The sequence below is a fragment of the Hoplias malabaricus genome, chromosome 1 (genome assembly GCF_029633855.1).
Source record: "Hoplias malabaricus isolate fHopMal1 chromosome 1, fHopMal1.hap1, whole genome shotgun sequence".
Lineage (NCBI taxonomy): Eukaryota > Metazoa > Chordata > Actinopteri > Characiformes > Erythrinidae > Hoplias > Hoplias malabaricus.
In genome coordinates, this window is record NC_089800.1 from 35660385 (window position 1) to 35675499 (window position 15115).

Here is a 15115-nt window from a genome sequence, read left to right on the forward strand (position 1 = left end):
GGAGCAGCCTGCGTAAATATGGAGGGGTCTTCGGGATTGGAAAGAGCGTCATCGTAGAATAATGAGATGCCATTCCAGTTGTGGAGGAGGAGGAGGAGCCAGAAGTTTAGCTTGGATTTACAAGTGGATTCTAGGTTAATAACCTGGAACAGAGAGGAGAAAGAAGAGACAAGATTAAGGAGGTGTGAAACGAAAACGTGACCTTGAGGGACAATTCGCATGGTGAAGTTGAAGTGACCCAACAGAGAGAGGAGCTGATGCTTATTGAAACTACCGTGTTTCCCCGATAGTAAGACACCCCCGATAGTAAGACGCAGTGTGGGTTTTAGGGGGGTCGGCTAATGTAAGACGTACCCCGAAAGTAAGACATAGTAAACTGAACGTTGGAAAAATATAAGCCATAGTACCGGTACCTTTTGCTGCATTAACTGCGGGATGCGGACGGATCTGGAGCGGAATGAGCGGAGGGATGTGGAGGCCGCGGGAGCAGCAGTAATGTTGTCCGTGGTCCAACACGCAGCCTCAGTGCCCTCATGTGCAGCCGCTGGTGGCCGCTCTGATTGGCATGGCCATGGTTGTCATGGAATAAATCTGTTTTATCTTCCAGTATAACATATTCAAACTGTTCGTTCTTACCGTTTTTCATTGTTTTACATGTTATACATGGAAATACCGTCATGATACGGTTGTAACAAGACATTCTTGGCACTTGCTTTTATAAAACTGTTTTATGAATGTATGTATACCATACTGTTCAGGTTGTTAATAAATGTTAATTTTATGGTTAAAACAAAAATTGACATTTTTTACCAATACATACCCCGAAAGTAAGACATAGTGGGACTTTCGGGGGTAAAAAGAATGTAAGACACTGTCTTACTTTCGGGGAAACATGGTAGCTTGAGTAAGAAAGTCAGAGAGAAACTGAATGATGCAGTCTTGTTTTTTGTGTGGGAGAGATGCTTGGAATAGGACGGAATACTGGATGATGCCAATGAACTTGAGTGAAGTAGTGAAGTAGTGGAATGAGGGTTTTCTCTGCTGAGAGGGGAACACCTCTCAGGCAGAGTCAAGTTGGGTAATGCAGCGTGCTGGCGGGGAGGAAGGGAGGTCGAGCAACAGGAAGTCGTCAAGGAGGTGGATATATCCAAGATAGGGCCTTGGCAAAGGAGTCAAAAATCTTGGGGCTGCTCTTACAACCAAAGGTCAGCCGGACTGCAAAATAATATGAACAAGTGCACGCCAAAAAGGTGCCAGAAATCGGGATGAAGTGGGAGGATTTTAAAGGCCACCTTGGACAACCAGGCGCCGTATTTGATAATCTTAATGCATCCTCAACTCGAGTATTTGAGAGGGAAAAATCTGTGCTGGGGATGAGACTATTGATGGAGGAGCCAAGGGGAGCTGAGAGGTCTATGATGAGGTGTTTCTTGCCTGAATACTTTCTGGTGGCGATGCCGATAGCGTTGATGCTAGAAAGGGATAGAAGATAGACAGGGCCAATCATGAAACCATCTGAGACCTCCTTGTCTAGAAGTGAGGAAATGACGGGTTCAGCTTTGGCTGATAGCAGATTGCGATCAGAGAAGGAGGAGTTGGGGAGGACTACAAGACCGGGAGAAAAGCCAAAGAGAAGGCCATCGAGAAGGAAACAGGCAGGAGTCAGGATGACGGGAGAGGCAGGTGGCGAATTCCGGCACGTTGATGGGAGTTGAAAGGAACTGAAGCAGTCAGGTGCTGCCGAATCTAGGTGGTCTAAGGGGACAGCTGGGTTGGGCATGAGCCTGGCCACCGTATGTGCAGATGTGGAGGAATCTACATGAGGGTGCTAAACATCCACCTGAGTTAAAGTTGTTACAAATCATCTGGCCGTTGAGGTAGGACAGGCGTCGTCCGCGACTATCGCGAGAACTGGAAGTAGTAATACATGGTGCGATGGTGGCTGTGGAAATGAAGTGGGGGAAATAGTGGTTGCAGAAGTGGGAGTTTGTGTGTGAAGTGAACATGATGCGGCAGGATAGGATGGGTTGCCACACATGTCGCATAGAAGGGCGATGCGACCAGCAAAGACACGACAGTAGAGTTCTAGATCCAGAGCGTCCCAGTAGCAAGAGATGTTCCATTGCTGCAGGCGGGCAGCTGCCCGGGCAGATAATTGCTGAAGATATTCATAAAAGGCGGAACCCCCGAAGCGGACGGCAAGATTGAGGAAGATGGACAGGTAATTGCCAAGTTCCTGCCGATGGATTGGAATGGCAGAACAGAGAATGTCGTGGTAAATGGAGAAAGCCAGTGCGAATTCTGAAACCACAGGACCTTTGATGGTTGCAGTTCGGCAGCCTTGAGTGTAAAGGAAAGATCCCCTATGTTGATGGTGTGAGGGGCCACAGGGGCTGAAGAAGGGCACAGTAAGGCTGAAAGGTCAATGTTTGCACCTTGCAGGATCCTTTCTCTAAGAGAGAATGAGAGAAGGTGACGGGCCCGAGAAGGTGCAGCCTGAAATAGTAATAGTTGGGATGACGAAATAGGGTCGGGGTGGGATGAATGGGAAGCAGGGGATGGATGAATAGGGATGAGATGGGATGAAGGGGGAGGGGGTCAAGATGATGAGAAAGTGGGAAGGATGGAAGAGGAGGGCAGTGGAAAAGGAAGAAAGGAAACAGGCAGGTAGAGTAGAAGGAGGGAGAGAGAGAGAATTATAAACGAAGGTAGCAAGGAGGGGAGGAGAATGTCGAGAAAACACGGAAACCCGGGAAGGGGCAGCCAGGGTAGGAGAGAAAAATTGTGTTTTCTTGTTGGCTGAGCAGGAAGGCCTTCTGGAGTCTGGCCACTGTCCAATCCGCGGCAGCGTGAGCAGTGGGAGGGAAATGCGTGGCCTGCTATGAGTGGCAGAATTGGCAGGAGGAGTAGTCCGGCGACTGGAGTGAAGAGAGTGGCGAGAAGGAGGAGGAGAGGATTGGGAGGAGTGGCGGGAATGCCTAGAGCCGGAGTGCGGAGCTCGGAGGCAGCTGGATCGGGAGCCCGAGGTGGTCGAAGCAGGAGTGGCTGAAACCCCGACCACCAAGTGAAGCCTAGGGGTAGGTTGCGAACCGGTAGATGAGGGACCGGGGGTTGTGGAAAATAATTTGTCATCAGAGGCGACAAGAGCGATATCCATGGTGGCAGAAAACGGGTGGGTGAGAGACAAAACACATTGCGATGTTGTTCGACACAGGGATGGAGTGAGAGTGAAGGGGTATAAATGCAGCTGTGGAGGTGGAGGTAATTGGGGCGTGGTCTACCTCCCTAAATTAGATCACGTGGTGACTCTTATCCAGTTGCCAGTTTGGCATACAATATATTTTATGCATTTTCTGCCTCCCTTGTTATTTTCCTTTTGTAGAAGAGATGGTAAATCTTTTTATTGCTTTACACACAAGATCATTTTTCATTAGTGAAATTTGTGCTGAAGAAAATATTTGATCTGAAAAAATCTCTCTATAGGTGGGTTTCCATTCAAAATTTTCACGTTTTGTGTAATAAATAAAAATCGTCAGAAAACAATGCAAAATGAGTGGCGCTTCCATCCAATAAATTTTAATAAATAAACTTCAGACGACATAAGACACCGTGATCAGAGATGTCATTGAAGCGAGGGAGAGGGAGAGATCTGAGTGGGTCATTTATATAAAAAGCACACTTTATATCAAAAAGCTTGATTTAATATTCTTTTGTTCAACATCTGTGTAATTTCTGTGGTATAGAGCTTGTTCTTAATGTTTACTGGAAGGTAAAATTCTGTGTGGTCTCTGACTTTTGCTTAGTGCTGCTGTGTGTCTACTATATTCCCCACATGCACTAAAATAAGAAGTTTGGGTGCTGGTGTGAAAACAGAGTGGTAAAATCTGGAGAGGAGAGATGAGGAAGGAGAGTCTGGGGAATCCATTAAAAGCCCATGGTCGCAAGATCAGCCCAGAGCTCCGGCAAATGCTTTGTTGCATGTGCAGTATTTTTAAATCAGCTGAAGCATCATTTATTTGAAAAAAACCTTTTCCACCACTCTTTTGCACATTTGCTCTTTGGAAATATTTCCACCTAGTCCGAGCATAAAACTGTTTTTGTAAGATTTGTTTCCAGTTTAGGCTTTTTTCCATCCAGGTTTTTTTTCCAACCTTTTTGGAAAACCGCCTTCTGTGCAAGTAGCCTGACCTCACATATGTAAATAATTATTTGGACCATGGCAACTACCATATAGGTGACTTGGCTGAATGCCCTCACTGTTAGAAAAACTGTCACTGTGGTGATACCCCTTAAATAAACATTTCTGTACCTTCAGTTAGGGAACATAAGTGTATCTTATTATTCTAATAATTATAGAATTAAAAATTGTGTTGATTATATATGCCCCATTTCATCTGCTGAATTCAGTGTCTCTGCACAATTACAAAACATTTACCCTCAGCTTCACAAATTCCTTCCAGCTTTACAAAGCTAACCAGCACTGTGCTAACATGCTGCAGAAAAAAAAGTCAAATATACTTCAGTTACTTATTACAAAATGAAGCTGTTCCTTCTCAGGCAGCTGAAAAGCTATGTGCTCAGTGCGATAACACATCCATGTGCTTTTGCTTACAGTGGGGAAAACAAGTATTTGATACACTGGCAATTTTGCAAGTTTTCCCACCTAAAAAGAATGGAGAGGCCTGTCAATTTTATCGTAGGTACACTTCAACTGTGAGAAACAGAAATAAAAAATCCAGAAAATCACATTTTATGATTTGTAAATAATTGATTTGCATTTTATTGCATGAAATAAGTATTTGATACAATAAAAAAACCAGAACATAATATTTGCAGAAAACTTTGCTTGCAATTAGAGAGGTCAGATATTTCCTGAAGTTTTTGACCAAGTTTGTACACACTTGCAGTAAGGATTTTAGCCCACTCCTCCATACAGATCTGTAGTGGAGGAAGGCCAAGGAATTCTAAGCTTCTTCGCTTGAGCTCCGCTTCTCCGCTTGAGGAACCCATGAAACTACCCCCACACACACGCACACACATTGTCTCTTTTGAGACCAGGAGGTCATGAAACCTCTTTCCAGTTTGACCCTGGGATGTTCACAAAAGGTTCGACCCTACATCTTTACGAAAGTTATGACCACCAGACCACTATTAGACCAAAAGATAGCTCTTTAAATCAGTCAATAGAGCCTAAGAACTGACTCATAAAATTCACCACGTGAGGAAACCCAGGACCCCCAGGAGCATTTATCAAACTAATCTTCAGATTTAATCTAAGGAAGATTGCCAGATGGCCCACAAAAAATGCGCCAATTTTCTCTAAAAATCATAGTTCAATCCAGGAGAAACAGCATGGACCAACAGGGCCTCCAAGTGGACATTTGGGAAATCATATGTCACCAATAGCACCCACGTGTCCTATGTGTGCTTCCTCTCTCTCTCTTGCTTTATCTCTGTCCCAAAAAGAGTTATCTTGGACATGTATACATTTCTTCATCCAGTTATGCATTATCCAATGTATTATTATTGTTTAATCATGTGATATCCTCAGATAAATGTATACTAACCATGTCTGCATGAATTTATACAAATCCCAGCAAACAAGAAGACCAACTTCTTTCTCAAGTTAAAAGAATATTGATTAATCTCTAATAACTAGAATAGTTTGTGTACCTACATCAATATACTCGATGTATTAACTCAAGAATGTTTTATCCGCCTAAGCAGGGTTAAAAATTTGATCCCTGTGGAACTTGAGATGGTTACATGTACTTCCCCAGACCCAGTAGCCAATCAGAGAATGGCTACCTCTCAAGTGGGCATAATGGCGCTACTTAGAAAACAGTTTTATGGCCGAAAGTGCATGAGTCGCTTAGAGAATTGAGTTGCTGAACGGAGTCAATTTTAGAAGAGAGTTGCTGAAAAGATTCGCTGTATAGGATCAACGGAAGAACAGAACGAGCTCTGACTCCGCACATTTTGAAAAAGACTCTGAGAACAAGGGCCAATGTTAGAACTGGACAGGGGACACTCTGGTCAGTTAGCAATGGGTAAACATCAGATATTTACTCCTTTAGAAATAACTCCATCAGCACCAGCCTTAATTTACTATTGTTTGTTTGTTGTTTTCTTTTATTGCCCAGTCAAAGTTTTTTTTTTTTACATACGGCTGATCAAAGCAGAATAAGAATAAGAAATCACCCCTGACATTAGTAAATAGTTAATATAGTCATTTTACGGATTTCCAGACGCCACCTCTGAACTTGAAAAAAAAAAAAAGGCTTCTTTCGACGCCCCCTTTCTCAGGGAACTTCCAACCAGAACAGCAAACAGTTCTCCTAAAGGGAATACCAACTGATGTCACCGCTCCAAGGACGCCAGGAGCGGCCTGCTCACCCTGGAGGTAACGCCTCTTTAGCGAGCCCAGCTTCAGTCGCTTCCACTGGGAGGACAGAACCGGTCCAGGGCCTGGACCCTCTGCTGCAACTGCAACGGAATCGCTGTGCCCATCGGTTGGTCTGAACTTTTGACAGTCATCTTGTGTTTCTTCCATTGTATAATTGCACCAACAGTTGTTGCCTTCTCACCAAGCTGCTGCTTATTGTTCTGTAACCCATCCCAGCCTTGTGCAAGCATACAATTTTGTCCCTGGTGTCCTTATATGGTTCTTTGGTCTTGGGCATGTTGGAGAGGTTGGAGTGTAATTGATTGACCATTTGGACATGTGTGTTTCATACAGAAAACCAGTTCAAACAGGTGAAATTAATACAGGTATTTAGTGCAGAATAGGAGGGCTTCATAAAGAAGAACTAACAGGTCTGTGAGAGTCAGAATTCTTGCTGGTTGGTAGGTGATGAAATACGTATTTCATGCAATAAATCCAAATTAATTATTTAAAAAAAAACGTATAATGTGATTTTCAGGATTTGTTTTAGATTCTGTCTCTCAAATTTGAAGTGAACATATGATAAAAAGTACAGACCTCTCCATTCTTTGTAGGTGGGAAGACTTGCAAAGTCGGCAGTGTATCAAACACTTATTTTTCCCACTGTATATGATTAAAATAATCCTCCAATAAGAGTGGTGGATTTGCATGCTATTATATGAATATGAATGGGTGGGCCATCAAGGGTCTCGGTCTGAGTCTTAGAAAGAACCTTGCCTCTTGTTACTTATCTTTCTATAACTACAAGGTAAAAGTAAACGTCTTTTCAACATCTGTATGTTTGAAAATTAGACCGTTAAAGGTTTCTTGGGGTATGGTTTATGTTTCTAGGACAAAAACTTGCTGAGTTGCTTACGTGTTTTGCTTTTGATTTTTGATTTAAATGTGCTGAGAAATGCACCAGCGGTATACAAGAACAAGGGCAGGGCAGCGTGGTGTTTGTGTGTGTCTGTTTGTGAATAAGCGCGTGTGCACGCTGTGGAGGGAAGTTTTAAATGTGTGTATTTCTTTGACTTACATGTGTGCTCATTGAATCACTAGTATTTAGTAGTAATCACTAATAATTAGTAGTAATCACTGATAACAGGTAAAGGTAAATGTTGTTCTAGAACCTGAACATAGTTCTCTGCATTAATGGTGCCTTTCCAGACATGCAAGCTGCCCATGCCACAAGCACTCATGCAACCCCATACCATCAGTGATGCAGGCTTTCTGAACGGAGTGTTGATAACAACTTGGGTTATCCTTGTCCTCTCTGGTCCGGATGATATGGCGTCCCAGTCTTCCATAAAGAACTTCAAATCGTGACTCATCTGACCACACAACAGTCTTCCATTTTGCCACACATTAGAAATGGCTTCCTCTTTGCACTGTACAGTTTCAGCTGGCAATGGCGGATGGCACGGTGGATTATGTTCACTGACAATGCTTTCTGGAAGTATTCCTGAGCCCATTATGTTATTTCTTTGACAATGGCATTCCTGTTTGAGGTGCAGTGACATTTAAGGGCCCAGAGATCACGAGCATCCAGTAGAGTTTTACGGCCTTGACCCTTACGCACAGCAATTGTTCCAGATTCTCTGAATCTTTTGATGATGTTATGCACGGTTGATGATGATAACTTAAAAGTCTTTGCAATTTTACGCTGGGTAACACCATTCTGGTATTGCTGTACTATCTTTCTGCGCAACAATGGTGGAATTGGTGATCCTCTTACCATCTTGGCTTCAGAGAGACCCTGACACTCTGAGAAGCTCTTTTTATACCCAATCATGTTGTCAATTGACCTAATTAGTGTTAATTGGTCAACAACTTGTCTTCCAGCTGTCCGTTATATGCTCAATTTCCTTTTTCCAGCCACTTATTGCTACTTGTGCCAATACTTTTTTGGTATTTGTTGACACTCTGAAATTTTGAATCAACATATTTTTCCTTTAAAATGTTACATTTACTCAGATTGAACTTTTGATCTGTCATCTATGTTCTATTACGAATAAAATATTGACATTTGCCATCTCCACATCATTGCATTCAGTTTTTATTCGCAATTTGTGTAGTGTCCCAACTTTTTTGGAATCCGGTTTGTAAAAGACTGTTTTCTCTTCCTCTCTGATAGGTGACTCAGCTAAGAAAGAAGGTTTTTTGTTCTGTCTCAGAGGAGAGCGGGCAGAGCAGAGTACAGGGTTAGTGTATGTTTTTAAATGCTCTCAATAAAAGTTACTCTAAGACCACTTTCTGTCTCATTTCTTATTATTAGTTGACAATTTCCATGACACCATGCATGAGTAGGTGGGAAAAACAGAGCTGAATGGGACATTTGTGCAGTTTTAAATGTACTCAGATGGAAACCTGCATATCCTCGGTATACTCAATCAAACGAATATGGTGATTTTCAAAATCATGTATAAAATACTATGGAATAAACATCACACCCACTTCACTTGTTTAATGCAACCAAACAAAATTTAGTTGGTGCGTGCTCAGTACTCACCACCTCTCTAGGGAAATTTTTGGATCTCTGGTGCTAGCGGGAAGACTTAGAACCAGTCTGAGAGCATCAAAGGGGAAAACCGAGGCCCATGGAATGGTGAAAAATCTGAGCAGTCAAATGCAGCTCACAATACCCTCGGTGCATACATCTCTTCCTCGTTTGGTGCAAGGATGGTAGGATGTTTCCAGTTGGTATATGGAAGTGCCTGTGTTATGGCTGAGTCTATGAAGTTCACAAGGTGCCTCTTGGAGTTTCCAAAGTTTACTGTTAACGTTGTGCATCGTATCATCAGAGTATCAATTACAATGCCGAAGAGTAAACATGAAAAGTTTTCTATGTTTCATCCTACCTCTAATTTTAAAGGTACATTTATGATGCTAATTCTAACTAGCTTGAGGTGGCAACCTAGTGATATGACTTGTATTTTAGTGACAAGCCAATTTAACCATTGTACTAGAAATGTCTGTTTTTAATGTGTTTACCCTGTATTTCTGATGGAAGTATCAGGTAAAAATAAGGTGAAGTGTATTGTGCATAAAAATGTGTCTGAGTGTACATCTGTTACTGGAGGCATGCAGCACATAAGAATGTCCAACTCTTTTAGGTCTCCACATATCATTTCTGAAGTCAAATGTCCCCCAGTTCTCTCACCCCATTACCTACAGTTAAGTTATTTTATATAAGTTGAACGTTTGAACTAAAGTGGGGAGAGACAAATTAGCACACTCTCCCTACAGGTTCTTCTGACCTTGTAAAGACACTGTTCTTTTGTGTAATAAATAAAAACTTTATTTGCAACTCAAGACGTGTCTGCGGAAAGTCTTCTTCACCTTCAACACACCACTCCAGAAGAGAATACACAACAAAGGCTAATGAGATAACAGTGAGGGCCCTGTAGTGGAAATAGTAAGCACACGTTGCAGTGGCATTAGCACTACATAGCGGAGTCAATGATAATTAATTATTATTTTATTAATAATGAATTATTTAATTCATTTTGCTAAGCTCCATGTTTGGGAGCCATTAACTAATATGTAGTGCCCTTACCTGTCTTAATTTGAGCTTAGACAAGTAGGTCATCTTCACATATTATCATTAATGAATTATGCTCATTGACCCGCCGTGGGTTCTTGACTCTGAAATGGAATCTGAACTAGAAATTATAATTCCATACAAGAAAGGTGCACACACAAACAAATAACCAAGGATTGGTTTTATCACACAACTGGTTTATTAATTGTAATATCAAATAATGAATATTGATTAGACATTCATATAATGCATCATTGCTCTTGCTGGAGACCCTGTTCTCTTCAAAATCTGTTTAATTTTTCCTCTTTGTAATTCTGATGACTATATGTGGTTCACATTCAGATCTATTCTGCTAAAAGTAAATGACTGTTCTATTATTTCAGATCTACACTTTACAAGGGCTATAGCGGTGAGCTCCCAAACCCAGCCACCCTCAATTCTGGACCTGCCTACGCTAGAATAAAAGCAGAATCTCTTCAACTCATCTGCACAATGAACACCTTGGGTGACATGTCACTTGTGGATTCCGTCTTTGGGAAGGTACAAGCTGATGTACAGTGTACTGTCCTATCAGCAACCACCACCTCCATCTGACAGTGTAATCATACATGAAGATGCACCCGCATTCCTGAGTGTGCCACTAGAAGGTTACCATCTAAACCCAACTGAATATTCATTTGTGCCAACACACCCAGAACAGCTCCACCTGAGCTCACTTTCTTTGACCTTGTCACAGTCACACCTTATTGAGGATGCAACAAGATGCTAAAGTACTACACCTGAGTGTCATTCACTTAGGAGAGAAAGAATGATTGCCTCACATTTTAGAGAGGTGAGCCACATTAGAGGTCCAGGGACTGCAGAAAGCCTGGCAGAAAGCATAATCAGAGGGACACGACAAACAGTGCACATGAAGAGGGGACTGGAAATGGAAAAGGGGGCCTTAAAGGACTATGCAGTTCAGAAAAACCCAAACTTGACCAAGTGTGGTAGTGATCCATCTAGATGCATCTTGGCTAGGTGCATCGCCTGATCGTTTGGGCTTGTTGAAATTAAATGCCCAAATGCACAAAGCTATGTAGACTGCAAATTCCTCAAAGGCCTACACAAAATGAAAGAGAGCCATTGTTATTATTGGTAAGTCCAGGGCCAGTTATTGATCACCTGATGTCTTTGTGCAGCGCATATGAGGTGTGATGTGTTTTTCTTTAACACTTACATGCCAAAATACCTCTCCATGCCCAAGTAATTGAAAACCATAATGAAGACATGAACTCAAACAATTAAAAATTGCATTGTATTCATTTCACATATATTTCACATTTTACATATTTTTACATATGAAGTAAAAATATAAAATACAAAGTAGTGTATTTTGTTGTCTCAATTTTACCATATAAAAGTGAAAACATTAAAGTGACTAAGTTTTTGGTGGGAATGTACAATTACACAGCGTATGCTAAAAATAAAGAGTTTGCATTTCTGATATCCCCAGTTTTGCAGTAGATCTTGTATCCTCATTAAAAGTTTTAGCACCATTAACAGTGCCATGGTTGTTCACGTAACCAGCAAAACCTGATCTATCCAGAAAACGGACCTGGAACCTACCAGACACCCTGTATTTAGAAATAATATATTTGCCTTTGCATAAAGTGTAGCAAAACCACACTGATGCCATTTATTAAAATATTTTGTCATCTCCCCACTCAGGAACACTACTGCTTTCAATTAAAAAAAAAATCTTAAAGATTTCTGCTTTAACCAATCACACTGTACCTTAACATCACAATCTATATATACAATGCAGTGCATGACCTAAAGGGATCATTTTAAGCATTTAAAAAAATGCACAGGTCACAACTCGGATAAGAATTATACATTCACATTACATTATCATCTGTCCTCTGGATTGAGATTAGCAATTGCTTGGCCAGGCTTTCACCAAGGGACCATTTTGATAATTCACCAAAAGACAGGCAACAGCAAAAAGCTGGTTTATGCTGCCTGTGACTGAAAGGGAGATCACTGTGCTGAATATGTTATGTTCTTTGACCCTGTGAATCACACGGTCAATATAGACTTGCAATGGACTGTGTCTTTCTGATCTCTGACCTAGACAGTTGAGCTCTCTTTGACAGAAGCTTGGGTATGTTGACTTTGCATGGAATGCAGTCTTCAACAAGGAAACCGATGTCCACCATGATGGCCATAGATGGGTTAAGGAGGACCACAATGCCAGACTGCTTTAAGATCCCTCTATCACTGATGGCACCTTGATAAAGAGAAGACACAAAGGTCACTGTACCATGAGGGGCTATTCCAATAAACCCTTTGAATGTACAGTATGACTTATAAATGGAGTATACCTCGCTCTGGAGGAGAAGGGAATTTGGGGTTTGACATCACAGTTCTGTGCAATCTAAAATTATTTGAATGTCCGCATAGTCCTGAAAAACATCTGGGAGGTAACCTTTCACAGTGTCTTCATCTAGCCAAATATCCACGATTCCCAATACAGTATAAAGGAAGTTGGCCCAAGTGTTAACAATGCCACTTACAGTTGACCAACGTATTCTAAATCTGTGGACCAAATTCTTTTGCATCAGTCCCAATGACAGGTAGTTCATGAACAGGAAGAACACATTAATTGGTTGAAGACCCTGGGGAAAAAAAAAATTTTATCATGCTATTGCAAGAAATGCATAATAACTATCAATACTTATTTTGCTATACAGATTAACTTGAAAATAATGACATAATGCACTTTGTAAGGACAACAGGAAAAAAACATTTACCACTGCAATGGGAAGAGTGAAGGAACTGATCAGTCTTCAGTATGCTCTGTGCTCTTGTAACCCATACAATGTTGTGGGTGGCTTGCTATATTTGCTCCCAGAAGCCCATCAGGTGGGCAGGACTTGCAAATCTGTGGAATAGAGTTATATTCATTCATTCATTCATTATCTGTAACCGCTTACCCAGTTCAGGGTCGCGGTGGGTCCAGAGCCTACCTGGAATCATTGGGCGCAAGGTGGGAATACACCCTGGAGGGGACGCCAGTACTTCACAGGGCAACACAGACACACACACACATTCACACCTACAGACACTTTTGAGTCGCCAATCCACCTACCAACATGTGTTTTTTGGACTGTGGGAGGAAACCGGAGCACCCGGAGAAAGCCCACACGGACACGGGGAGCACGCACCAAACTCCTCACAGACAGTCACCTGGAGCAGGAATCGAACCCACAACATTCAGGCCCCTGGAGCTGTGTGACTGCGACACTACCTGCTGCGCCACCGTGCCACCCTTTGTGTTAACATATAATATTTTATATGGCAAAGTATTCACTCAGTGATGGTCTTTGTCTTGCCCCATAGAGTTATATTGATCAGGCTAATTCATTCACATCTTTATTTCAGACACCAGAGAAGGTCCATCCAATACTTGTGTACTGTCTCCTGCCACTGCCCCGTGCCATTAATATACTGTCCCTGCACCTCTTTTCTACACTACTGCACTAATTGATTACTGTCACAGAGCTTTACTGAACACCACATGCATTGTCAGACAGATAACATGAGCTGCCTTATCTTTTATAGCTTGCCTGGTTGAAATTATTGTCCCTGCCATTCATCATTCAGATCATCTCTGATAAGCAAAACAAGCTTTACATAATTCCCAGCATTGCTCAGCATTGAACTGCAGACGTGTAGTCCTTTGATCTTAACTGTCATCTCTACTATAAAACTCTGGGACATTTAAGAATGGTAAGTTACCTGGATCACACACAAATAACTCTCCACCCAGATAATATTGTACTGTTTGCTGCATTTAATCTTATATGCCTACTGCTCTTTGGTTCTAACTCAGACACGGTGAATGTTTTTATTTACCTGGTAAAGAGTCGTATGTCCTCATCAGAGTAAGAAAACCGCTCCAAACTGAACTTGCTGCTGATGGTTAACTCCTCGATTTGTTTCCGGAGCCTTGATATCTCCTCACTTCATTTTTGTTGAGGGAGATATCAAACACAGCAGGCTCAGTACTGGTGCAGTAGTCATGTTCATGGCACAACCATGGGTCATCATCAGCAGGTTCAGTCTGCATCTCTGTTGGATCAGGGTTGAGTGGATGCTTTGTTATTTCCCATACTCCAGGTTGTGGGGCTGGGATATTAATGTAATTCCAATGAAAAAGCACAGGAACAGCTCCAGGTTGCAGTCGTCATCGTCCAGCAGGAATGGGAGGCTCGATCAGATCAGCAGTGACAAAGTGTCACGAACACACTCAGGAAGTACTTGTGATGATAAAATGATCTCTCCTGGTCTTAACAATCCACTGTTTCTGCAATTCTGTATCCTTTGGAAAGGTGTGGAAGCTCAAGTGAGAATTGGACCTAGCTGATGCTGTGCAATAAGCAGTGGTGGTTAGACCTGCTGTCTGTACGTTGTTGAAATGATAATTTTGTCCATTTACATGTCATGTTTAGAATATGTAAACAGACAGGAAGTACGTAGAAGATGCACAATTCAATAGCGAAAAGACAGGTGAGGTGACTAGCTAGCACCGTATATGCTTTCAGTGGCTACCGGATGTTTACAACCATCCTGATCTTTTAGCGGAAAGTACGTCACGGCCCAGCGTGCACAGAGGGTATTCGGCAGCTCACTGATCTCTGAAAAAACATTGGCCGTGTCCTTATCATGTGCTTACAAATGTCACACAAGTGGGCTAACTGTCCATTTGCCACATTTGGACGCATTTCAGGCACAAAAACTAGCCTTTGTCCCACATGGCTGAATCAGCGTGGCTCTCTACAATCCCTGCTCTCAACACTGCTCTTAGCCCTGCCCAATCCCAGACTCTTAATTGACAGGCGACAAGCAGTCGCCTAGCACAGACAAAAAATAAAGATCGTTCAACAGAAATCAGTGAAAAGTAAGATGTGCGAGTACATGAACTATTGCACTAACTAACATGAACTTTCTAGAATATCCTGTAAAACTTACATATTTTAAAACCTATCTTTAATAACTGGGAAATTCAACCAGGTTACATACAATTACAGACTCCAGGGTGAAGTATACACCCAACAGCATTGCAATAGCATGTAAGTCCTCATACCAGGAAATGTGAGCAA

General features: G+C 42.0%; 1 protein-coding gene across 5 annotated transcripts in view; it reads right to left on the reverse strand.

The window, feature by feature from the left end:
* The window catches only part of zgc:172282 (leucine-rich repeat and fibronectin type III domain-containing protein 1-like protein), a 315052-nt gene that overhangs the window by 24243 nt on the left and 275694 nt on the right, over positions 1-15115 (reverse strand). The window contains exons 8-11 of one of the 5 annotated variants that reach the window (XR_010801221.1): positions 13869-14334; positions 12764-12894; positions 12335-12628; positions 11310-12240 (exon numbers count right to left, since the gene is read on the reverse strand). The gene's annotated coding sequence lies outside the window, so the exon portion shown is untranslated. Of the gene's footprint in view, positions 1-11309; positions 12241-12334; positions 12629-12763; positions 14335-15115 lie in introns of those variants that run through there. The other 4 variants (XR_010801227.1, XR_010801215.1, XR_010801209.1 and 1 more) reach the window with 4 other exon arrangements.